Below are 26,765 nucleotides of genomic sequence, written 5' to 3' on the forward strand. Positions count from 1 at the left end.
GTTCAGTACAAGCATACAGTATTTTCACAGGACAAGGGAAAATCAAAACGTACCAATTACCATTTAAACATTCCCCTAAACATAAGCTAAATCAATACTAAATGGGACTACCCTTTTCCCTTACACCAATAGCACAATATAAATTAACAAGAGATTGAATTAGAAATTGTTCCTTGGTTTCATTATTAAGTTCAGCCAGTTGTTAATTCAGTTTCTTTCCTTGGTTGCCTAGCAAAGACTTTAAAAGGTTTACAATACACTTACTGAGATAATGATCCTGAAGTGTTGGAATGGTAGTAGTTCCTGATCATAATCATGCTGAGGATATTTGGAGGTGTGAATTCCTAAAATCTCAGTCTCTTTTCTGTCCTGATTTTCCCTCTTTATCACAGGTTTAATACTCACCATTAAATTTTAACACTTGCCAGTAGATACCATGGAGTTACCACAGTTTTTGATCCAAGAGCCAGAACAGAGAAAACGATGATATCTCAAATATCAATAAAAAGAAAAGGAGTACTTGTGGCACCTTAGAGACTAACAAATTTATTTGAGCATAAGCTTTCGTGAGCTACAGTTGACTTCATCGGATGCATTTGGTGGAAAATACAGTGGGGAGATTTATATACACACAGAGAGAACATGAAACAATGGGTTTTATCATACACACTGTAAGGAGAGTGATCACTTAAGATGAGCCATCTCCTTACAGTGTGTATGATAAAAACCCATTGTTTCATGTTCTCTGTGTGTGTATATAAATCTCCCCACTGTATTTTCCACCAAATGTACCCGATGAAGTCAGTTGTAGCTCATGGAAGCTTATGCTCAAATAAATTTGTTAGTCTCTGAGATACCACAAGTATTCCTTTTCTTTTTGCGAATACAGACTAACACGGCTGCTACTCTGAAACCTGTCAAATATCAATGTGTGGTAGATGATGACTTTGTAATAATGATTAGTTATCTAGTAGCAATACACATTTCAGTGTTTATAGATGTGTTGGGGAGTGCTTTTATGGAACTAAGTTGTGCTGCTGGTACTTTCCAAAGTGACAGTAGAAACCATTAAAAATGTTTGTTCATTGCTCCCTATTGTTTCCCTTTACCTGTATATTTGCAGTTTTCCCTTATTTTAGTATAGAAATTTGACTACTTTAGGAGATTAATTTCCATTTTGATGGAGCCCACTCCAGATTTCCTCTGGTGGCAACACATTTTTACCAAACAAACAAGTTTACCTACTCCATGTTTATTTAGATAATTATTAGACCAGTTTTGTTTTTAACTCTGCCTTTCCTTATCCATCCCTAATTTGTTGTCTTCTTTATCCACCTCTTATGTACTCTTCTCCTTGCCTAACAATATGCCTGGAAGTCACCTTCTTCAGGATCTTCATATTTACAAACTAATCTATATGTCAATGCTCGAGCCATCTCTCAGACAACATACTGTATTTTGGACTCTCTCTGAACTTAGGGTCGAACTATTTTTATTTTCCTCATCATTGACAGCAGGGTCAATGGACTGTGCCACTAAATTAATCAGTATGGATTTAATGCTGTGCACACTCTGCAGTGGGTTATCAGCAGGTTGAGCCTGAGGTGCAAGGCAGTGACTTGGCAGATTTCCCCTTTGCTTCCATGTTAGCTTGTCAGCCCTCTTATTCAAAAAGAGACACTAATAAATTATACTAGTACTGACAGCTGCTTCTGCCCACTGCTAGGCATGTCAGACTCTGTTACATCACTGTCAGATAAAAGAACTCTACAGTTTTCCATGAAGTTTCCTCCAAATAGAAATCATCCACAACCTCCCACTCCTTGTTCCCCTACTTCTCACCCACAAACAAAATGAACAGGCACAAGCACAAAACTGTATGGCAGCTGGGTTGAGGCTGAGGTTTTTTCTGAGCCATTTAGAGCTACAGAGAATGACTTCTTAGAAAATGGTAGATTTTGGAAAAAGACTGTCTGACATTTCCCGAACTTGAAAAATGGGGCTGTGTGTGTGTGTGTGTGTGTGAGAGAGAGAGAGAGAGAGAGAGAGAAAGAGAGGGTGCAGCACAGACAGAAGGGAAAAAAGAACTATATGTGCTTCACAAAATAGGGTTTTTAAGATTAATAGTAAATTTAGTGCATTTGAAAGCAGAAGAGACAGACATCTTCCCTTTTACAGACCCCATAAGCCTTTTAAAAAATAACATATTGCTGTGTGTGGCAAGCTATTCTTTTTATCCTTTAGAATTTCAGAATCTTTTTCATCAGACCATTAGTGCAACATCTGAGATTTTAGGTACATTTTCATCCTAAATTCTTCTGAAACCCTGATTTAAAAGCAGTCATTTAAAAGTTCCTGCAGATCTGAATTACATTTGTGAATTTGATAGAAACAATCTTCTAATGAGTGGGACAGATGGCCCGAGAAAATTATGTGTAATTTCTAAGGGCCAGATTCTGGCATGCTTACTCATGTCAACTATTAGCTTGCACTGGGAGTAGTCTTGAATTCAGTGGTTCAGTGATATAGATAGCAGAATCGGGGCTTAGGTGAGACTTTTCGTTTAATTCTCCCCCTATGCTGTGCTAAAATGAATGCTTATATTCTTTCATTCAATTAGATATGAAACAGATGCTCATATTAATTTTTTTCTTTGCTTTCCATATTTACATTCTTTTTTTTATGAGTCAGGTTCTTTGATTTCCTTGAGTACATGATAGGCATTAAGAGCAGCCTAGCCCAATTAACAATTTCTAGCTTATTTACTAGTTTCACATATCTTTTGAGAATCTGATCCATCTCCTAGAGCAAACAATAGCAGGAAAAAAGAAATGAGTTGATTGGTGGAACCACCGGCACACAGGAGATGCTGGGGGGAAGAGGAGGAGCTGGCTACCAGTGGGTGCTAAGAACCCACTAATTTTTTTTCTGTGGGTGCTGCAGGGCTGGAGCATCCACGGAGTCAGCACCTATGGTAATATCTGTTATTGGACCAACTTCTGCTGAGACAAGATTTTGAGCTTCACAGAGCTCTTCAGGTCTGGAAAATGTAACCAGAGACTCACAGCTAAATAGAAGATAGGACAGATTATTAAGCATAATACATTATATACATAATAACATGGGTTAACACATGTTGCAAGAAGCCACTTGACATGAAGTTGACAATTAACATCTCTGCAGTCATAGTCTAGTAGGTTACAAATTTTGTAACAAGTCATAAAACCAGTGTCTGAGACCACTTTTACTGTCTAGCAGACTTATGAATTCAAATTCCCATCCTAGTCTTTTGAAGGTCCTATGCAGGTTTTCCTTGAGGATGAGGAATGATAGGTCATATATAGAGTGATCATTTTGTGAAAAATATTCTCTCATGGGTGAAAGGGTGTTTTTGTATTATCATTTTTCTTTGTGTGTTCATTTGAGAGTGTAGTGATTATCTGCCTTCACCCATATACTTGCTGTTGGGGCATTTAGTGCACTGGATTAGATACATCATATGTTGTGATAGGCATTCATAGGACCTAGGTATCTTGAAAGGTTTGTTGGGGAGATATTGATCATCATGCAGGGGTTGGGTGGGGTCGGGCGTGGAATGCCAGAGGAAGGGATTCAGGAAAGATTTCTTTCCAGGATGTGGTCGCCATCAAGTATGGTTGTAATTGTTTGATACCCCACAGGGGTTCCAGTGTGGGGTGATAGATGACAACTAGAGGAATGTGGTCTCCATGGGGTTCTTTTTTCTGTATTGAAACAGGTTTTTTGGGTGGCTGAGAAGGGGTTCACTCTGCACAGGTGCGCCTCCTTCTATCTACTTTTGGGAATTAGCTCTCACTGCATCTGGTGCCCCCTTCTGCTAGTTGCTTGCACCATGGCACCTCTCTCTGTGACTTGGCCCTCTAATAAGGTCACTATCTAGTCCTCCCCTTCAGATAATATGGGAGGATAATATGGTTTTTTTTGTTTAACTATATCCTGATTTTTGGTAAACAACAAATTGCAGTAACAGTTTTGATAAAACTTTTTACTAAAGTTTTACTCATCCATGCTTTTTTTTCCCCCTTATTCTAATATATGGTCTTGCAACTTGTTTTTTCAAAAAGAAAAACAGTACTTGTGGCATCTCAGAGACTAACAAATTTATTTGAGCATAAGCTTTCGTGAGCTATAGCTCACTTCATCAGATGCATTCGGTGGAAAATACAGTGGGGAGATTTATATACACACACACAGACAACATGAAACAATGGGTTTTATCATACACACTGTAAGCAGAGTGATCACTTAAGATGAGCTAATACCAGCAGGAAGGTGGGGGGAGAAGGAGGAAAACCTTTTATGGTGATAATCAAGGTGGCCATTTCCAGCAGTTAACAAGAACGTCTGAGGAACAGTAGCGGGTGGGGTTGGGGGGAGAAATAACATGGGGAAATAGTTTTACTTTGTGTAATGACCCATCCACTCCCAGTCTCTATTCAAGCCTAATTGTATCCAGATTGCAAATTAATTCCAATTCAGCAGTCTCTCGTTGGAGTCTGGTTTTGAAGTTTTTTGTTGAAGGATAGCCCCTCTCAGGTCTATAATTGAGTGACCGGAGAGACTGAAGTGTTCTCTGACTGGTTTTTGAATGTTATAATTCTTGACGTCTGATTTGTGTCCATTTATTCTTTTACGTAGAGACTGTCCAGTTTGACCAAAGTACATGGCAGAGGGGCATTGCTGTCACATGATGTCATATATCACATTGGTAGATGCGCAGGTGAACGAGCCTCTGATAGTGTGGCTGATGTGATTAGGCCCTATGACGGTGTCCCCTGAATAGATATGTGGACAGAGTTGGCAATGGGCTTTGTTGCAAGGATAGGTTCCTGGGTTAGTGGTTCTGTTGTGTGGTATGTGGTTGCTGGTGAGTATTTGCTTCAGGTTGGGGGGCTGACTGTAAGCAAGGACTGGCCTGTCTCCCAAGATCTGTGAGAGTGATGGGTCATCCTTCAGGATAGGTTGTAGATCTTTGATGATGCATTGGAGAGGTTTTAGTCGGGGTCTGAAGGTGATGGCGAGTGGCGTCCTGTTATTCTCTTTGTTGGGCCTGTCCTGTAGTAGGTGACTTCTGGGTACTCTTCTGGCTCTGTCAATCTGTTTCTTCACTTCAGCAGGTGGGTATTGTAGTTGTAAGAATGCATGATAGAGATCTTGTAGGTGTTTGTCTCTGTCTGAGGGGTTAGAGCAAATGCGTAGCGCTTGGCTGTAGACAATGGATCGAGTGGTATGATCTGGATGAAAGCTAGAGGCATGTAGGTAGGAATAGCGGTCAGTAGGTTTCTGATATAGGGTGGTGTTTATGTGACCATCGCTTATTAGCACCGTAGTGTCCAGGAAGTGGATCTCTTGTGTGGACTGGTCCAGGCTGAGGTTGATGGTGGGATGGAAATTGTTGAAATCATGGTGGAATTCCTCAAGGACTTCTTTTCCATAGGTCCAGATGATGAAGATGTCATCAATGTAGTGCAAGTAAAGTAGGGGCATTAGGGGACGAGAGCTGAGGAAGCGTTGTTCTTAGTCAGCCATAAAAATGTTGGCATACTGTGGGGCCATGCGGGTACCCATCGCAGTGCTGCTGATTTGAAGGTATACATTGTCCCCAAATCTGAAATAGTTATGTGATCACTCTCCTTACAGTGTGTATGATAAAACCCATTGTTTCATGTTTTCTGTGTGTGTATATAAATCTCCCCACTGTATTTTCTACCGAATGCATCTAATGAAGTGAACTGTAGCTCACAAAAGCTTATGCTCAAATAAATTTGTAAGTCTCTAAGGTGCCACAAGTACTCCTTTTCTTTTTGCGAATACAGACTAACATGGCTGCTACTCTGAAACTTGTTTTTTGTTTTCAAGGAGACTCCTTAAAAATCACATCTTACAAAAAAAGCTTTGTGATTAGGACATTTGCATTCCTAAAGTGTGAATGTTTTTGCAGATAAGAAATTAGGGTTCCATGCTTGCTAATTAATTAACAACTAATTAAAATGTCCCAATTTTATCACATAAAACTTACTTATACTTCAGTAAGTTTTGTGGATTGCTGTTCTGTGATTTTGTTAAGTGAGCAGCAGGATAATGAATAATAATTAGAGACAATTATGTTCAAATAAGAGCAAGTGTCCTTTTATTAATCAAGAGGACTTACTCTTAGAAGGAAACAAGATAAAGTTCTGTCTTGGATGGTATCAAATATGCTGTGAAACTTTAAATATTTTAGGAGTTTTTCATCAGAAATGTATGTAATCCACAGAGTTTTACATAGATTGGTAATTAGGAAAATTAATATTTATTGTGGTCTCGTGTACACCAAAAAGTAATAACTTGTAGTTACAAAGTTTCATACGGGGACAATTTGTACCTGTAATGTAATATAAAAGTTTACTCTCAAGAAATTAAAATCTTGGTTTATCTCTCTTCCCCACAAAAAAACTGCTACATCATTAACTGAAGATTCATTCACTGATTAATTTGATTTACCTTCCCTTCCAATATTCAGATATGTTATCAAGTGTGTCAACATAATAATAAGAGGCATTTTGGGAATCAGTTTCATTGCTGTGTAGAGAAAACACATGCAGATGTGGCATGGTGTAAAGGTTATGAGCTCTTTTCTCCATTGTCCTACTTCTTGTGTAGTTATTTACACCATTGCAAATTCAGTGTGAAGTGGGTATGAAATACCATCAGATCAAAATGGTAGTCTTTTGCACTCACTTTCCACTGATTTAAATGACTATGGAAGGCTCAGGGCAATGATGTGTCTGAGCCTTTATCAGCATAAGTAGAGCTGGCTGGGAAATTTTTAACAAGAAAAATTTTCATGGGGGAATGTGGATTTGTCAAGACCTAACCTTTTAGTGGAAATGTATCAGTATAGACAAAAGTTTCTTAGGTCCAGCATGACAAAAGTGGACATAGACAGACAACACCTAAATAGCAATGGCATTCACCTGAAATATGAGAAACCCAGGTTCAAATCCCTGCTCTGACTCAGATATTTGAATCTAAGTCTTCTACTGCCAAGGTCAGAGGGGTGTTGGGGTCTCTTTGTTAAAATATTGAAGGGACTTACTTTTGTTATTCACTGGAGTGAGTGAAAAGAAAAATTGAAAACACTTTTTTTTTCCTTTGTAAAACAGAATTCAGTTTTCTGACCAGCCTTAAACAAGAGTTCAGGATCGGTCATGTTACTCACAAGTGGTAAAGCCATGAATAAGTACAGAAGTCATTTTGAAAGCAAACAAATAAAAGCCTTAAAGCAAGCCACATCATCATATATGCTGTATTCAGCACCACATGTTATAGAAACAGTATTATGGATATATTTTCTATAACTTCAATATGTTTGGTTGGCATACTGATCTTCCCTAGGTGCACCAGCTTGCATTTTGCTTTGAAGAGCTCTTTGCACTCTATAGAACATCTTTCCTGATATCTAAAGGCGAGATTCTGATATTGGTTTTCATGCTAAGTGACACTTTACTTACTCCATTAAAATAAATGAAACCACTCAAGGAGCAAGGTGCAGCATGACCAATTGTATTGGAATCTCACTCAAAGCAAATACAATCACATGGTTGATCCAAAGAAGGAAGGAGAAAGAGTATTGAAACTTTCATACAATAGGTAATTTAAGATAGATCATGATTTTATAAAAAGAAAAGGAGTACTTGTGGCACCTTAGAGACTAACAAATTTATTAGAGCATAAGCTTTCGTGACCTACAGCTCACTTCATCGGATGCATTTGGTGGAAAAAACAGAGGAGAGATTTATATACACACACACAGAGAACATGAAACAATGGGTTTATCATACACACTGTAAGGAGAGTGATCACTTAAGATAAGCCATCACCAGCAGCGGAGGGGGGGGGGAAGGAGGAAAACCTTTCATGGTGACAAGCAAGGTAGGCTAATTCCAGCAGTTAACAAGAATATCAGAGGAACAGTGGGGGGTGGGGTGGGAGGGAGAAATACCATGGGGAAATAGTTTTACTTTGTGAAATGACTCATCCATTCCCAGTCTCTATTCAAGCCTAAGTTAATTGTATCCAGTTTGCAAATTAATTCCAATTCAGCAGTCTCTCGTTGGAGTCTGGTTTTGAAGCTTTTTTGTTGAAGTATAGCCACTCTTAGGTCTGTGATCGAGTGACCAGAGAGATTGAAGTGTTCTCCAACTGGTTTTTGAATGTTATAATTCTTGACGTCTGATTTGTGTCCATTCATTCTTTTACGTAGAGACTGTCCAGTTTGGCCAATGTACATGGCAGAGGGGCATTGCTGGCACATGATGGCATATATCACATTGGTAGATGCGCAGGTGAACGAGCCTCTGATAGTGTGGCTGATGTGATTAGGCCCTATGATGGTATCCCCTGAATAGATATGTGGACAGAGTTGGCAACGGGCTTTGTTGCAAGGATAGGTTCCTGTGTTAGTGGTTCTGTTATGTGGTGTGTGGTTGCTGGTGAGTATTTGCTTCAGATTGGGGGGCTGTCTGTAAGCAAGGACTGGTCTGTCTCTCAAGATCTGTGAGAGTGATGGGTCGTCCTTCAGGATAGGTTGTAGATCCTTGATGATGCGTTGGAGAGGTTTTAGTTGGGGGCTGAAGGTGATGGCTAGTGGCGTTCTGTTGTTTTCTTTGTTGGGCCTGTCCTGTAGTAGGTGACTTCTGGGTACTCTTCTGGCTCTGTCAATCTGTTTCTTCACTTCAGCAGGTGGGTATTGTAGTTGTAGGAATGCATGATAGAGATCTTGTAGGTGTTTGTCTCTGTCTGAGGGGTTGGAGCAAATGCGGTTATATCGTAGCGCTTGGCTGTAGACAATGGATCGAGTGTTATGATCTGGATGAAAGCTAGAGGCATGTAAGTAGGAATAGCGGTCAGTAGGTTTCCGATATAGGGTGGTGTTTATGTGACCATCGCTTATTAGCACCGTAGTGTCCAGGAAGTGGATCTCTTGTGTGGACTGGTCCAGGCTGAGGTTGATGGTGGGATGGAAATTGTTGAAATCATGGTGGAATTCCTCAAGAGCTTCTTTTCCATGGGTCCAGATGATGAAGATGTCATCAATGTAGCGCAAGTAGAGTAGGGGCATTAGGGGACGAGAGCTGAGGAAGCGTTGTTCTAAGTCAGCCATAAAAATGTTGGCATACTGTGGGGCCATGCGGGTACCCATCGCAGTGCCGCTGATTTGAAGGTATACATTGTCCCCAAATGTGAAATAGTTATGGGTGAGGACAAAGTCACAAAGTTCAGCCACCAGGTTAGCCGTGACAGTATCGGGGATACTGTTCCTGACGGCTTGTAGTCCATCTTTGTGTGGAATGTTGGTGTAGAGGGCTTCTACATCCATAGTGGCTAGGATGGTGTTTTTAGGAAGATCACCAATGGACTGTAGTTTCCTCAGGAAGTCAGTGGTGTCTCGAAGATAGCTGGGAGTGCTGGTAACAAAGGGCCTGAGGAGGGAGTCTACATAGCCAGACAATCCTGCTGTCAGGGTGCCAATGCCTGAGATGATGGGGCATCCAGGATTTCCAGGTTTATGGATCTTGGGTAGCAGATAGAATACCCCAGGTCGGGGCTCCAGGGGTGTGTCTGTGCGGATTTGTTCTTGTGCTTTTTCAGGGAGTTTCTTGAGCAAATGCTGTAGTTTCTTTTGGTAACTCTCAGTGGGATCAGAGGGTAATGGCTTGTAGAAAGTGGTGTTGGAGAGCTGCCTAGTAGCCTCTTGTTCATACTTCGACCTATTCATGATGACGACAGCACCTCCTTTGTCAGCCTTTTTGATTATGATGTCAGAGTTGTTTCTGAGGCTGTGGATGGCACTGTGTTCTGCATGGCTGAGGTTATGGGGTAAGCGATGCTGCTTTTCCACAATTTCAGCTCGTGCACGTCGGCGGAAGCACTCTATGTAGAAATCCAGGCTGCTGTTTCGACCTTCAGGAGGAGTCCACCCAGAATCCTTCTTTTTGTAGTGTTGGCAGGAAGGTCTCTGTGGATTAATATGTTGGTCAGAGGTGTGTTGGAAATATTCCTTGAGTCTGAGACATCGAAAATAGGATTCTAGGTCACCACAGAACTGTATCATGTTCGTGGGGGTGGAGGGGCAAAAGGAGAGGCCCCGAGATAGGACAGATTCTTCTGCTGGGCTAAGAGTATAGTTGGATAGATTAACAATATTGCTGGGTGGGTTACGGGAACCATTGTTGTGGCCCCTTGTGGCATATAGTAGTTTATATAGCTTAGTGTCCTTTTTCTTTTGTAGAGAAGCAAAGTGTGTTTTGTAAATGGCTTGTTTAGTTTTTGTAAAGTCCAGCCACGAGGAAGTTTGTGTGGAAGGTTGGTTCTTTATGAGAGTATCCAGTTTTGAGAGCTCATTCTTAATCTTTCCCTGTTTGCTGTAGAGGATGTTGATCAGGTGGTTCCGCAGTTTGAGAGTGTGTGGCACAAGCTGTCAGCATAGTCTGTGTGGTATGTAGATTGTAATGGATTTTTTACCTTCAGTCCTTTCGGTATGATGTCCATCTGTTTGCATTTGGAGAGGAAGATGATGTCTGTCTGTATCTGTGCGAGTTTTTCATGAAGTTGACAGATTTCCACTCTATTTATATATGATTTTATAGAACAATATACTCCATTTGGAAAACATATTAATTAGCAGGAGTAATTTTGCATGCTTGCAATAGCACTAATTTTGGGATGGACATTGTGACAGGACAGGTTTCTGCTCCTGTCTCTTTCAAGTCGCAAACAGCTTGGAGACTTTCTTATGGTAACCACCTTATGTGGCTTATTTCACACTGTCCTCCCTGACACTTTTACAGACTTGTGTAGCCTTGCATCTACAATACACAATCCCTAGCTCCCTTTAGCAAGAAGGGGAGAGACGGAAACAGCCTTCCCCTGAGAAATCCTTTGACCTGTGACTCATTCTGCCTGCCTTTTTCTCTCTATAATTTCACTCATTGTACTTCCTTCCTATATCTTTTCTACCTTTGGCCTAATGGGCTAATTAGCCTCTCAGCTCTCCTCAGTCCATGCCAATCCATCTATTAGGCATAGGTCTTCTTATTCAGGTCTACTCTAGAACCACTAATTGGAGTTGCAGTGACCAGAGTGATGAATCAGTGGCTACTGCTCAGCACTCTGTCACACACATATAAAGTAAGTATTTAAGTATCAAGATCAACTCACCTTCAGTTCTATACAAACTTTACAATTACAGATCGGAGTATATATCAGAAAGCTACACTTCAGACAGGGGTAGATGTGCCCAGCATGTTTATCAGGCAAGTTACAGGGGTGCAGAGGGACTGCTGCTGATATCCTGAGTGTAGATGAACCAGTTTCCAGAACAAACCACAGAAGCTGTGGCACACACCATCTACATTCAGAATGGCTTACAGGCCAGGCAGAGACAGGCATATTATTCCTGGATCTTATTACTGCATATGACACAATTTGGCATACAGGCCTCTTGTACCAACTGTTATTGGTCCTACAGCAATGGGTTGTCATGGCTCTGGAACTGCTGCTGAGAGGTTGCCAGTTTCAAGTTTCACTTGGACAAAAATCAGGTTCTGCAGTTCCCAAACAATGGTCTGCCTGGGGGATTCGTTCTAACACCAGTACTTCAGCCTCTTCACAAGTGACCTTCCCTATACTACTGCCAGGTATTTTACCTACACAGATGACATCTGCCTGGCTGTGCAGGATCAGGATTTCACTCACTTAAGAGAAGTCCTGAATGCAGATATAAGAGAAATGGCCAACTATTGTAAAAGAGGAAGACTTAAACCAAGTACCAAAAAGAGAGTTTCTAGGTGCTTCCATATAAACCACACACAGGCCAATAAAGAGCTCAACATCCTTTTGAACATCCAGAGGCTGGACCATGACCCAAAGCCTGTCTATCTAGGTGTTACACTTGACCGCAGCTGGACTTCAAACGAACACCTTATCAAGACCTTACTGAAAATAAAGACAAGAAACAACCAGATCAGCAAACTACAAGCAGGGAAGCCAACAGCAGACAATAAGAAGCTCTGGAATTGCCTTGTGCTATTCTGTAGCAGAGCATTGTTCCCCAGTATGTCTCCTTTCACTCAGGACTAGTAGACACTCATCTGAATGAAATCATGTGTATAATAACTGGTACAGTGAGACCAATCAACCTAGCGTGGCTGCTGGTCCTGTACCACATTGTCTCTTCTGACATCAGGTGACAAGTCACCTTGCGGAACTGCTCATTAAGGTGCAAAACATGCCACATGTACCCCTGTTTAAAGATGTGTCTAATCCATCAATCTACTGTCTTAGGTCAAGGCACACTATTTAGACAATTCCTTTAAAGAACCTCAGTGTCATCTCCAAATGTACTAGGTAGCAAAAATAAGTTTCAAATATAGCCAATACCTATCTCATGACAGATCAACAGTCCATCTCCCTAGTTTTGACCTTCCACGCTGTTGTGTGTTTGATTGTCGTGGTAATAGAATCTTGTTGTTGCTATTGCAACTGAGTTAGATTATTAGGGGATAGCCCAGCCAGTTTTGGTTGGTTTTTGGTTAGTTCAGTGTGTGGCAATAAATGGGTGCTTTTAAGGGATACAGCTCTCTGTGTCTCCAGTGATTTCTTCCTAAAACTGTTGCCCCCAAGGATATAATAACATGGCAACGAGGATGGGATGTCTGTACTGCCCCAGCAACAGAAGAAAGTAGAAGTCAAGGTACAAAAAAAAAAAACCTTTTTGCTGCTGGAACGGGGTAAGAACTGAGTGTGCAAACTGAAACTAAAACCATGGCTACACTTACAGGGCCACTGGAATCTTTTGAGGAGACTCTAGGGCAATGGCATGTATATACTGAGCGTTTTGAGCTTTTTGTTATTGAAAATGACATTACAGAAGAGAAGAAGTTGCTAATATTCCTAAGGGTTGTAGGGCTAAGACCTACTCCCTGCTACGCAGCTTACTACACCCTGTTAAGACAGAGACCAAATCTTACATTGACATTGTGGAAATCCTGGGGTCCCATTTTTCTCCAAAAGCATTGGTAATTACTGAAAAATATAGGCTCCACAAAAGAGACCAGAAAGAAGATGAAACAGCTGTACAATTTGTAGCAACTTCGAAAAGGCTTGCAGAACACTGTGAATTTAAGGAAATATTAAATGACACCCTACGTGACAGGCTAGTGTGTGACCTGCACAGTGAAGCTATATGGAAGCGTCTATTGATGGAGGCTCAACTTACCTTACAGAAGGCTGTTGATATTGTGGACTCCATGGAACTGGCAACAAAGGAGGCTCAATACATCCCCTAGGGTGTATAAGGTGTCACAAGAACATACCCACAAAACTGTGCGGAGTCAGGAATGTTATCGGGTCACCAGGCATCGGAATGCTGGTGTAAGGAGCTGGTGTGTCGACACTGTGGCAAAAAGGGACACATTGAATGTGCCTGTAAACAAAAGAAAAAGAGGCCTGTGGTCTGGCCAACCAAAAGGGAAACTGTATACCCTAGAGCAGACCCAGGATGACCAAGGAGGCACCTCATCACAAGAAGAAGTGCCACTGTACGTTTTGTCTTTGGCAGTGGGCTCACATGAATACTGAGTAACCCCGGCAAACCTATACGCATGGAACTGGACACTGGTGCAGCCGTCTTGCTGGTCCCCGAGACTGTGTATAAAAAGAAAAGCTACAGCATCTTCTGCTTAAAGCAACAAAAACTGTTCTGAAGACATACACAGGAGTGCCCATGTTGGACACTACTGATGTTAAGGTGGAGCTCAATGGACAGGCTGCTAAATTGCCACTGGTTTTGGTGAGAGGTAATTACCCAGCCTTAATGGGCAGGTCTGGGCTTAGGAAGATCCAGCTGAACTGGGCAGAAGTGTACCAAATGACTAAAGAAGAAACCGGTCTGCCCAATATACTAAGGAAACATGCTACTGTTTTTGGAGAGGATCTGGGAAATATGAAGGGAATCACTGTGACATTGAACATTAAACCTGACAGTCAACCAAAATATCTGAAAGCCAGAACTGTGCCATATGCCATCAGGCCGAAGGTTGAAGCGGACCTGGAGCACCTGGTCACAAATGGAGTCCTAATACCAGTTACCCATAGCCCATGGGCCACTCCTATCATTCCAATAGTGAAGAAAGATGGCTCCTTCCAGATTTGCAGTGATTTTAAAGTCAATGTCAACCCAGTGTTGTGTGCAGAGCAATACCCGCTTCCCCGCATCAATGACCTCTTTTCAGGCCTTGCTGGGGGACAAAAATTCAGTAAGATTGATCTGAGTCAAGCGTACTTACAGATGCATGTTGATGAAAAGTCCCAAGAGCTGTTGACTGTTGTGATGCATAAGGGGCTTTATCAATACTGTCGTCTACCCTTCGGAATAATGTCTGCTCCCACCCTATTCCAGAGGGCTATGGATCAGATCTTGTGTGGCTTGCCAGGAGTCCAGTGCTATCTGGACAACATCCTGGTCACTGGAAGGAATGAGGAGGATCACCTAAAGAATTTAGAAGCTACCCTTCAAAGACTGCAAAAGTATGGCCTACAAGTCCGAAAAGACAAGGGTGAATTCTTCCAGCCCTCTGTTGAATATTTGGGACACATCATTGATGCTACAGGTCTTCGTAAGACCCCCGCAAAAGTTAAGGCTATTGTGAAGGCTCCCCATCCTCGAAATGTTTCATAGTAGCAGCCATGTTAGTCTGTATTCGCAAAAAGAAAAGGAGTACTTGTGGCACCTTAGAGACTAACAAATTTATTAGAGCATAAGCTTTCGTGAGCTATAGCTCACTTCATCGGATGCATCCTCGAAATGTTAGCCAGATTTGCTCATTTCTAGGACTATTAAACTATTATGGAAAGTTCATCTCACAGTTAGCCACACTGATAAAACCACTTCACGAACTCCTTTGGCAGAACAAGGCCTGGATGTGGACTGAAGCCTGTGATGTTGCATTTAACAAAGCTAAGGATGCATTGCTAAATTCTGAAGTTCTGACGCACTTTGATCCATCCTTATCCCTACAGTTGGCCTGCAATGCCTCCACTTATGGAATGGGAGCAGTTGTGTCACACATTATGCCTTTGGGAGAAGACAGACCTATTGCTTTTGCTTCACACACTCTAAGCAAAGCAAAAACTAACTATGCCCAAATCAAATGCGAGGCATTGGGAATCTTTTTCGGAATTTGGAAGTTTCATCAGTTCCTGTTTGGATGGAATTTTACTCCTCTCACAGACCATCGACCTCTGACTTCAATTGTTGTATCCCACACTGCCATTCCCCCATTAGCTGCTAGTCGTATGCAATGTTGGGCATTGTTTCTTTCCGCGCACACATATGAAAGCAAATATAGGAAATCCACTCTGCACAGCAATGTGGATGGTCTCTCAAGGCTGCCTTTGCCAGTCAAACGTCAAGATATTGCCCAGTAGGAAATCTTTTATTTTGAACAGATAGAGAATACATCCATCACCTATACTCAGGTAAAGAAAGCAACTCGAGTTGACTCAGTATTGTCCCAAGTTATGGACCTGCTGATGCATGGAACATCTCGACAAACTTCTCTGGTCTCACCTGACCTTGTTACCAACATGTCCAGGAGGGTGGAGTTATCGATCCAATTGGGTTGTTTGTTGTGGGGGGACATGTCATTATTCCACCACCATTGAGATCACAGATGTTAGAACAGCTACATTCCGATCACTGTGGAATAGTGCACATGAAGGAAATTGCACAAAGCTATTTTTGGTGGCCTGGATTGGACAGTGCTATTGAAGAGAAGGCAAGAGCTTGTATGTTATGTCAGGGTGTGAGGAATGCACCCCAGTGAGCACCCCTACACCCATGGGATTGGCCTGAAAACCCATGGAAACGTATTCATGTTGACTTTGCTGGTTTCCTTGAAGGAAGCATGTTCTTGGTGGTGGTAGATGCCCATTCTAAATGGCCAGAAGTCTCTATAATGCAGTCCATGACTGCAGAGAGTACTATCCAAAAACTATGAGGACTCTTTAGTCATTTCGGTCTGCCAGAACAACTTGTGAGCGACAATGGACCACAGTTAGTCTCTCAGCAGTTTCAAAATTTTATGAAGGCAAATGGGATACACCACATCACTTCAGCACCATATCATCCATCCGCCAGTGGAATAGCTGAATGATTTGTGCAGACAATGGAACAAGCTTTGAAATTGGCAAGGGGACAACACTCCATTCAAAAGCATCTGGACACCTTCTTACTATCCTACAGAAACACACCTCATGCTACAACCAAGGCATCACCGGCCTTTCTAATGATGGGACAACAGCTGCGCACTTGCTTTGATCTGCTGAAACTTTCTGAACCCCGACAAATTGTGCAATGTCAGCAGCAAGATCAAGTCATCTGGCATGCACCCAGAGCAAAAGATCGAACCTTTAGCCCGGCAGCCGGTTTTGGCTTGGAATTATACTTCTGGAGCTAAATGGGTCCCTGCCACTGTCATCTCTCAAACAGGGCCTGTTTCCTACACAGTCCGGACTACAGAGGATCTCACCTGGTGGCGACATGTAAATCAGCTGCTGCCAAGTCATACCAGTCCTCAGGACACATCTTCAGTTGAGTTGCCTGACTTCACCACTTCCAGTGAGACACCAAATCAAAAGTCACCTGTTCCTGACTTTCTCCCTCCATTAGTGCTGGCGGCAGAGATACCCCCCTGCCTGGAACAAGCTGATACCACATCCTTGCCCATTCGCCCTGCGAACTCTGAGCCCATTGTCAGGCCTGTGCCCAAGGCACTTTTGGGAGCAACAACACCAGAAGTCCACTGTAATCCATCTAGAGACAGAAGGCCTTCTCAATGGCTGGATCTTTGAGCAGGGGGTTGGACTAGATGACCTCCTGATGTCCCTGCCAACCCTGATATTTTATGATTCTGTGATTGTATAATCTTTAGCTAGGCAAACCTATGTTTATGGGGCAAAATAATCTCCACGGTTTAACCGGGAACGGAGGCAGTCTACCCTCCTTCTCTAGTTCAGTCTCATTAAGGGGGAGGAATATGTTTTGTATTTGGTTGTCGTGGTAATAGAATCTTGTTGTTGCTATGGCAACTGAGTTAGATTATTAGGGGATAGCCCAGCCAGTTTTGGCTGGTTTTTGGTTAGTTCAGTGTGTGGCAATAAATGGGTGCTTTTAAGGGATACAGCTCTCTGTGTCTCTAGTGATTTCTTCCTAAAACTGTTGCCCCAAGGATATAACCCTCATCATCTAAGGACAAAGATCAATTGCTTCTGATGTATAGTGACTGGATGTGATTCAAATGACTATAATTAGTGCTTCTCTGACTCTCCCCTTTGCTGCTGTGGACAGTTAGAAGATGCAGATCATATACTTGCAGACTTCATCTGTTGACAAGGGCTTCCTGGCTCCTTCATGGACTAGTACAATGCCCTTCCCTCATGTTATGGACATTTAGACTAACATTCTTGATTTGAATGGTTAGGTAAGTACAATTGCAATTTTTTTTTTAAAGAGGGATTGTCCAGAAGCTGGAGGGCTCAGGTGAGATTCTAGCTGATGCAGCCAGAATTCCTTCCCAGGCAGTATATACGACCTTCAAGAGGGTTGTCACAAGAGCCCAGATCCACCAAAAGACTTAAGTGTGGAAACACCTAACATTTAGGCTCCTTAAAAATCACTGGAATCCACAATGCCTGGGATAGGTGTATAGTCTCTCAATACAATATGTGGGGAGAGAGAGGTGCCTCTGAATGGGACCGTTACAGCCAGCGTGCTAGGTGACTCCCTCCCTAAACTAGCCAATGGGAGATGCCAAAAAGACAGGTCACCTGCTTCTCAAAGTGAAGGCTGCAGGGAAGCACACATCTTTGCTTGTGGTCAGAAGCTGGGAATCCCTCTTTTAGATTCAGGGAGTGGAGGTGTTTTAAGCCATTCTTGCAAGAAATGCAGAAGCACAAGATGCCTTAACTTTTAACCCAGTAGTTATATCTCTCACTGGCACTGTGGGAGACCTCTGTTTAATTCTGTCCTCTGCCTGCAGGGGAGCAGGGATTTCAACAAGGGTCTCCCATCTTTCAGGTAAGCACTCTAACCACTGAGCAATTGGAGACTTTGGTATATACATCCCTCGGTCTCTCCCATTGAGTCTATTGCACATGGGATAATAATTCAAGAGCCATTGGAACAGAGAGAAAGTGAGGATGACTATAGCCTGGTATGTAGGGTGCATATCCTGAGGAAGGAGATCTAGACAGTTAGAAGCCTAAATACCTTTGAGGATATGAGCCTAGGAGCTTCTCATAAAGAAAGGCATTCAGCTTTGTAAATGAAAGCTACTGGGAGACCAAGGACAGTCTCTGCAGGCCCTCTCTGGAGCAGTGAAGGTCAAGCTGGGGCAATGCGGGAGGGCTGACAGATTTCCCCAGATGAGTGAGCAAGCAGGAGGTAGTTCCTGAAAGTTTTCTGGGGAGGACTAAGGGAAGTAGAGAAGTGCTGCTGAGAAAATTTGAGAAGAAAAGACTCTAGGGAAACTGCCCTAGAGTCTGCTCTGCTGGCCATGGGACTGGATAATAAAAGACCCTGAGAAGGGAAAGGTCCAGTGGAATTACCCTGGAGCCTGCTGCCCTGCACAAAGACAGGGTACAGGGGGAAAACAGGTTAGAATTAAAAAGGTGCTCAAGAGGGGTGAATATTAAGTATGTGGGACTTGTTTAACTCTAGGAGGGGGATGATGTTTAAGCTTCTTCACTTATCAGGGAAATTGGATGATTCTCTACCCAGAAGAGCAAGCTGTATGAGCTCTGGGAAGAGTCTGGGTGGACAGCAAACAACTAGAGTCATATAAGAACCTTTACGTTTTGGCAATTGGACCTTTCTTGAAGACTAAGGTCTGGGCAGGTTTGAAGCTTGTATGGAAAAAAAGGAGTCCTCAACAAGAATGAGTGTATGTTTTGTTTTGTTTTTTATTGAAAGTATGATTGGGGCTACCTGTCCTGCCCCAAGGGGCATCAGGTGGCCTTAACTCCTTCCCTTTCCAAAGCTGAGCCGCAGAGTAGAGGGAAAGGGAGCCAATGCCCTGCACTTACCCCATCTTCCTCACTCATTTCAGGTACTCAGCTTCTCCAAGGAGCACTAGGAGGAGGAAGGGACTACTCCCAGCAACAGGATCCTGGCCAGCTCTTGCATATAGTAGAATTGTGTATAAGTTGTTGCAGCCTCTCCCCTTGCAAAAGTGTATAGAGGCTGACTAGAATCTGATCTAAAATAAGTGTGCTATGAAGCTACTGGTGTGTATGTAGAGATGAAGTTCCTTATGGGTATCATTTAGGCAAATAGAAAGCTGATCAACGAATCCATGATGTGTTTTAGGGAAGTTAACTTCCTATCATCCACTGTGTGAAGAACAGGGTTTTTTTAAAAAAACAAATCAAAACAAAACAAAACCCAAAGTGGACCACTTTTTGGAACTTAGAAAACATATGGAAGCCTCAACAGCAGCTTTTTCTGAATAAGGATTTATTGTCTGTGACCTAGGATGTTTCTCTCAGTAGGGGAGATGTCACATCTAGTACAATATTAAAATAATCAATATCCCATAAAATGTATACCCAATCTTCCACCATGCCAAGTTCTGTAATAGACAAGTTTTGAGTGAGTTCTTTAAGATAAAATCCACAACCACTCTTGTGTTAAAATTAGGGCATTCCACAGGTCCAATAGCACAGAAGCTGTGTTCCTTCCTCCTCTCCCTAACACTGCAATCATTACATATGCCCTTTAAAAAAAAACACTAAATATAGATGATGCAGATGATACCACTAGGAACCCTACTATTTTGTTCAATTATTTAGCTTGAAGTTTTCACATTTTCCAAACTGCCTCTGCACAAACATAGTCATCAACTTTTAGGCCCAGCATCTTCAGTTTAAGAGAAAAAGAAACTAAGCAACATACTGAAGAAAATTTTGGGCTTTAATAGCTAATTCCTGTTTCCATTCATGAAAGTTATTCTTGTTTCCTGCAGAGGGAGAACGAGGCTCATGAACTATAAACTCAACATACATCAACCAGTGGAGCCAGCGCAGCCATGGCAACACATAGGGAGAATCTCATCCTCACCCTTTGAGCCATACCCTCAACCTCACTACCATCCCTGACAGCAAGCATGCTCTCTGTATTCAGCGAAGTCACAGGGGCAAGTTTTTAGGTAACTTGTTAGAATGCAGTGCAGTAATCCAACTTTCATCTCTAAGGCATGTGCTGACTGGATAAATAATTATGTAAGTGGGGTTAAAAACTTGCTTTTAATGGGTTTGGCAATTTGCTTTCTAAGTCTATATTTAGCAGCATTTTCTCTTACTCTTCTGATACTTTTCCAGTAGTCATAATGCTCCAGTCCTCAGCTGATGTAAATCAGTGTCATTTTTAATGAGTTACATCAATTTACACCAGAAAGGAATCTGACCTATAGATTCCAACTGCTTGGAATTCCATCTGCTTTGGCATCTGAGATATCTTGCAAGTCTACAGTTGTCCCTCCATTCTTGGGGAAATAAACCCATATTAATATATTAGCTTGCCAAAAATCTTCCAATATCAAATGATTCCATGCATCTTAGTAAAGTTTTCAGAAGAAAGGGGATGCTGCAAGTGGATAACCCATCTTACTAAGAATCAATTATTTAGTATATTTCAGTCTAGTTTGAAGCCTAGTTATAGCACTAAGGGGAATCTCAAAGGGGTTTGTAATGACTTGAGGCTTTATGCTGATTTTGTGGCTCATGCAGCTTTGATTTTGCTGATCTACTACTGCATTTGCTTCTGTTGATCACTGAGGATGATCCAGCCCTGTGTATATTCTAAAATTCTATCCAGACTCAATTATGCTAAAGTTCATTTTACTAGTAGTTTTAACTGTGAAATTATCTTTGCATGATTTGGAGTCTGAACCTTCTACAGTACAAAGAAAAGGAGTACTTGTGGCACCTTAGAGACTAACAAATTTATTTGAGCACAAGCTTTTGTGAGCTACAGCTCATTTCATTGGATGCTTCATCGGATGTAGCTCACGAAAGCTTATGCTCCAATAAATTTGTTAGTCTCTAAGGTGCCACAAGTACTCCTTTTCTTTTTGCGAATACAGACTAACACGGCTGCTACTCTGAAACCTGTCATTCTACAGTACAAGTTACCTCTCATTTTAAACATGGAAAAATCAGCGAGTTTACACATAATTTTGAAGATAGAAATGTTGCTTCTTGTTCCTAAAGTCATTTCCAGCTGCTTGTTGCTGCTCATTATTTATCTTGTTGACAAATTGTTCCTGTTTTAGTAGTAAGAATCCTGGGAGTTGCATTAAATCATGCTCTATCTTTTATGAAAATGTCTGTTTTCTAATCCCCTCTTCATGACCCTAGTTCTGCGTATGAGGACTTCTGTGTATTAATTTCCATCTCATTCACAACTTTCTGCCCATGGCACTGTCATTTCTCTGATGGACTACTACAAGTGGGCAGGACCAGCTCAGTTCATGAGGGAACCAAACAGCTACTTATTTTTGTCTCCCTTTGAAATGTGACTGAAGAAATGCAAGCAGAATACCCATCCAAAACATGCACAGTCTTTGTCCGCTAACATTTTTTCATATGTGCAAGCATCACATTCTGTAGTGATCTTTAGTGCTTGGCTAAAGTATGTGCTTGGAGGGTGGTGGGGTCTACGCTGACAAGTAGACTTGTCTGTATTTCAAGTCTGTATTTCAAGGAATCCCTGTTGAGGTTACAGGGACAAACCATCCCGATGAGTCGAAAGAATAGTAAATATGGCAGGCGACCAGCTTGGCTTAATGGTGAAATCTTAGCGGATCTTAAACATAAAAAAGAAGCTTACAAGAAGTGGAAGGTTGGACATATGACCAGGGAAGAGTATAAAAATATTGCTCGGGCATGTAGGAAAGATATCAGGAGGGCCAAATCGCACCTGGAGCTGCAGCTAGCAAGAGATGTCAAGAGTAACAAGAAGGGTTTCTTCAGGTATGTTGGCAACAAGAAGAAAGCCAAGGAAAGTGTGGGCCCCTTACTGAATGAGGGAGGCAAGCTAGTGACAGAGGATGTGGAAAAAGCTAATGTACTCAATGCTTTTTTTGCCTCTGTTTTCACTAACAAGGTCAGCTCCCAGACTGCTGTGCTGGGCATCACAAAATGGGGAAGAGATGGCCAGCCCTCTGTAGAGATAGAGGTGGTTAGGGACTATTTAGAAAAGCGGCTGTGATTGCAGAGCCCTTGGCCATTATCTTTGAAAACTCGTGGCGAACGGGGGAAGTCCCGGATGACTGGAAAAAGGCTAATGTAGTGCCCATCTTTAAAAAAGGGAAGAAGGAGGATCCTGGGAACTACAGGCCGGTCAGCCTCACCTCAGTCCCTGGAAAAATCATGGAGCAGGTCCTCAAAGAATCAATCCTGAAGCACTTAGAGGAGAGGAAAGTGATCAGGAACAGTCAGCATGGATTCACCAAGGGAAGGTCATGCCTGACTAATCTAATCGCCTTTTATGATGAGATTACTGGTTCTGTGGATGAAGGGAAAGCAGTGGATGTATTGTTTCTTGACTTTAGCAAAGCTTTTGACACGGTCTCCCACAGCATTCTTGTCAGCAAGTTAAGGAAGTATGGGCTGGATGAATGCACTATAAGGTGGGTAGAAAGCTGGCTAGATTGTCGGGCTCAACGGGTAGTGATCAATGGCTCCATGTCTAGTTGGCAGCCGGTGTCAAGTGGAGTGCCCCAGGGGTCGGTCCTGGGGCCCGTTTTGTTCAATATCTTCATAAATGATCTGGAGGATGGTGTGGATTGCACTCTCAGCAAATTTGCGGATGATACTAAACTGGGAGGAGTGGTAGATATGCTGGAGGGGAGGGATAGGATACAGAAGGACCTAGACAAATTGGAAGATTGGGCCAAAAGAAATCTAATGAGGTTCAATAAGGATAAGTGCAGGGTCCTGCACTTAGGATGGAAGAATCCAATGCACCGCTACAGACTAGGGACCGAATGGCTCGGCAGCAGTTCTGCGGAAAAGGACCTAGGGGTGACAGTGGACGAGAAGCTGGATATGAGTCAGCAGTGTGCCCTTGTTGCCAAGAAGGCCAATGGCATTTTGGGATGTATAAGTAGGGGCATAGCGAGCAGATCGAGGGACGTGATCGTTCCCCTCTATTCGACACTGGTGAGGCCTCATCTGGAGTACTGTGTCCAGTTTTGGGCCCCACACTACAAGAAGGATGTGGATAAATTGGAAAGAGTACAGCGAAGGGCAACAAAAATGATTAGGGGTCTAGAGCACATGACTTACGAGGAGAGGCTGAGGGAGCTGGGATTGTTTAGTCTGCAGAAGAGAAGAATGAGGGGGGATTTGATAGCTGCTTTCAACTACCTGAAAGGGGGTTTCAAAGAGGATGGCTCTAGACTGTTCTCAATGGTAGCAGATGACAGAACGAGGAGTAATGGTCTCAAGTTGCAATGGGGGAAGTTTAGATTGGATATTAGGAAAAACTTTTTCACTAAGAGGGTGGTGAAACACTGGAATGCGTTACCTAGGGAGGTGGTAGAATCTCCTTCCTTAGAGGTTTTTAAGGTCAGGCTTGACAAAGCCCTGGCTAGGATGATTTAACTGGGACTTGGTCCTGCTTTGAGCAGGGGGTTGGACTAGATGACCTTCTGGGGTCCCTTCCAACCCTGATATTCTATGATTCTAAGTGACATGGAACAAATAGTACCGTCCTACTCATTAAATTGGCTTATTGTATTATTTATTACAGTAGCTCCCAAAATGTCCTAGGTAGTGTGAAGGGAACATAGAAAAATATAGACCCTACCCTGAATATCTTACAATCTAAAAAGCCACATGTGCCTATTTTGTTGAAAAAATATTTTACTATCTTTCGCTCCTGAGCCAACAAAAGTCTGTAACAGAGGGAATAAACTGGATTCTATTCCTCTCTCAACATCAGCAGCAGTATTGTTTACTAAATGCTAATTACAAGGCCAATCACTTACACCTGTGCAAATCCATTAAAAGCAATGGGTTTGCACAGCTGCCGCAGAAGCCATAATCTGAAGACCATATGGTTGCACAGGTGCCATTGAAGGTATTACTGGGCTTGCACAAGCTTTGTTACTGCTGATGATGAGTAAGAGGGAATGACACAGCTTGACCCTCAATCCCAGGTTCATTTTGCAAGGCTGCCAGATACTAAAGACACCTTTTTACCTGGAAATTGTTGCGACATTAAACATGGAACCCTACACTGTCATTATTGGTCACTTTTAAGTCAGAACTGCATTCTAACAAACCTGCACATGACTGCAAATTATTGGTAGCTGGCTGTAACAAAAAAACCCAAACATTAGCTCATACAGAAAGCAGCTACTAGTTTCTCATGAAAAGTTAGACATCTGCCCACTCCAGAAATAATTTTTGTGACTGTTGGTCTAACATGTAATATTCAAAATTAGGAATCAAAATCTGGAGTATGTAAACAATGGAGTAAGTTATATGTAGTGTAGAAGTTTGCCAGATACTAGGTATAGCTGTAAAAGGAAGGTATGTTTGGGGATCAGTGAGTGTGCAAAATGATCATAATGTACATGTCAAAAGGTAGAAACAGAGGCGGTGTATTGGGATGAGCAACCAATAGGTAGGTGTAAGATAGTGTCACATGAGTAATTTAGTGCAACAGAAGATTGTAAGGAGTATTGGGAATGATGCCAAAATAAATTTAAGTACGAGTGACCCACCTTTATCTTCAGCCTCTTTTTAGTTGCTTTTTTCTGTCCAATCATCCCTTTACACCCCCTTATGTGTATATTAGTCATTTTGCATATCCACTGAATTCCAAATGATTACCAGTGTTGATATTTTAACCATTTGTGCCCCTCATTTTACTAACTTACATCTGACTTGTGGCACAGCATTCCTATTATTAATACTGTAGTATTGCTAAATAAGCAAAAGGAAGAATCAACAAGATTTTAATGGTGGCAACCACACTGTACTACTGTGTATGTCACCAGTAAATTTGGACTAAGGTCTTGTATGGGAAATCTATTTGTTCCAGATTGAATTTGGCAGAAATTCTCATGCTACAGTAACCTGTAAATATTCCCTGGACTCCTTTTATACTGCTATCATAAATATAAAGGGAAGGGTAACCACTTTTCTGTATACAGTGCTATAAAATCCCTCCTGGCCAGAAGCAAAATCCTTTCACATGTAAAGGGTTAAGAAGCTAAGTAACATCACTGGTACCTGACCCCAAAATGACCAATGAGGGAACAAGATACTTTCAAATCTGGAGTTGGGAAAAAAGGCATTTGTCTGTCTGTGTGATACCTTTGCTGGGAACAGATCAAGGATGCAAGCCTTCCAACTCCTGTAAAGTTAGTAAGTAATCTAGATAGAAAATCTATTAGGTTTTCTTTGGTTTTTTTTGGTTTGTGAAATTAGTTGTGCTGGAGGGAATGTGTATTTCTGTTTTTGTGTCTTTTTATAACTTAAGGTTTTGCCTAGAGGGATTCTCTATGTTTTGAATCTGATTACCCTGTAAGGTATTTACCATCCTGATTTTACAGAGGTGATTCTTTTACCTTTTCTTGAAATAAAATTCTTCTTCTAAGAACCTGATTCATTTTTTCATTTTTCTTAAGATCCAAAGGTTTGGGTCTGTGTTCACTTGTACCAATTGGTGAGGATATTATTATCAAGCTTTCCACAGGAAAGGGTGTGTAGGGGTTGGGGGGATATTTTGGGGGAAGATGTCTCCAACTGGGCTCTTTCCCTGTTCTTTGTTTAAATCGCTTGGTGGTGGCAGCATATCAAGTTTTTAACCTAAGCTGGTTCCCAAGGCAAGAGAGAAATCTGTGCCTTGGGGAAGTTTTAACCTAAGCTGATAAGAATAAGCTTAGCAGGTCTTTCATGCAGGTCCCCACGTGAGTACCCTAGAGTTCAGAGTGGGGAAGGAACCTTGACATCTGCTCTGACTTTTAATGTTTGTGGGTAATAGCTGAGATCTGCAGAGACAAATCTATTGGCTTTTCCAAGATTTGCCTGTAAGCTTTAAGTACCACCACCAGAAGAGGTTTCCTAACAAAGACAGGAAAGCAGGATTGTATGGAAGAACCTAGAAGAGGACCTTCTTTCAGATCTAGAGAGATGAAGGGGATCAGTGGAACCATCTGGAGAGGCTTGCAGAGAACAAGCTCCCCTTTCTGAAGGCACAGACTCTACACAATCTTATTTTACATACTCTAGATGAGTGCATGGTTACATGCTTGAACACTGGATAGCTTTACTTAAAAACAAAAACAACCCTCATATCATATCATGGATTACAAATTTAACTCTCCATGAAATTTAGTATTGTCCACTAAGGCAGACATATCCTAAATTACTGCTGCCTTTTCTTGATGAATGTCATGGCTTTTTGTGGTTTCTTATATCAGTGTATCATTTAATGTATTATTGATAATGCAACACATGTAAAATGATTAGTCAACTTGAAATTATAAGAATAAGTTTTAATGTTCTAATTATTTCAATGATACACTCCATCAGCTGTCTACTGATTGTGAATTATTACTTGGCCAGAGCCAATTAAACGACCCTAATCTATTTTGTAGTGAAATCCT

This window comes from Dermochelys coriacea, chromosome 3, assembly GCF_009764565.3.
Source record: "Dermochelys coriacea isolate rDerCor1 chromosome 3, rDerCor1.pri.v4, whole genome shotgun sequence".
Classification (NCBI taxonomy): Eukaryota; Metazoa; Chordata; order Testudines; family Dermochelyidae; genus Dermochelys; species Dermochelys coriacea.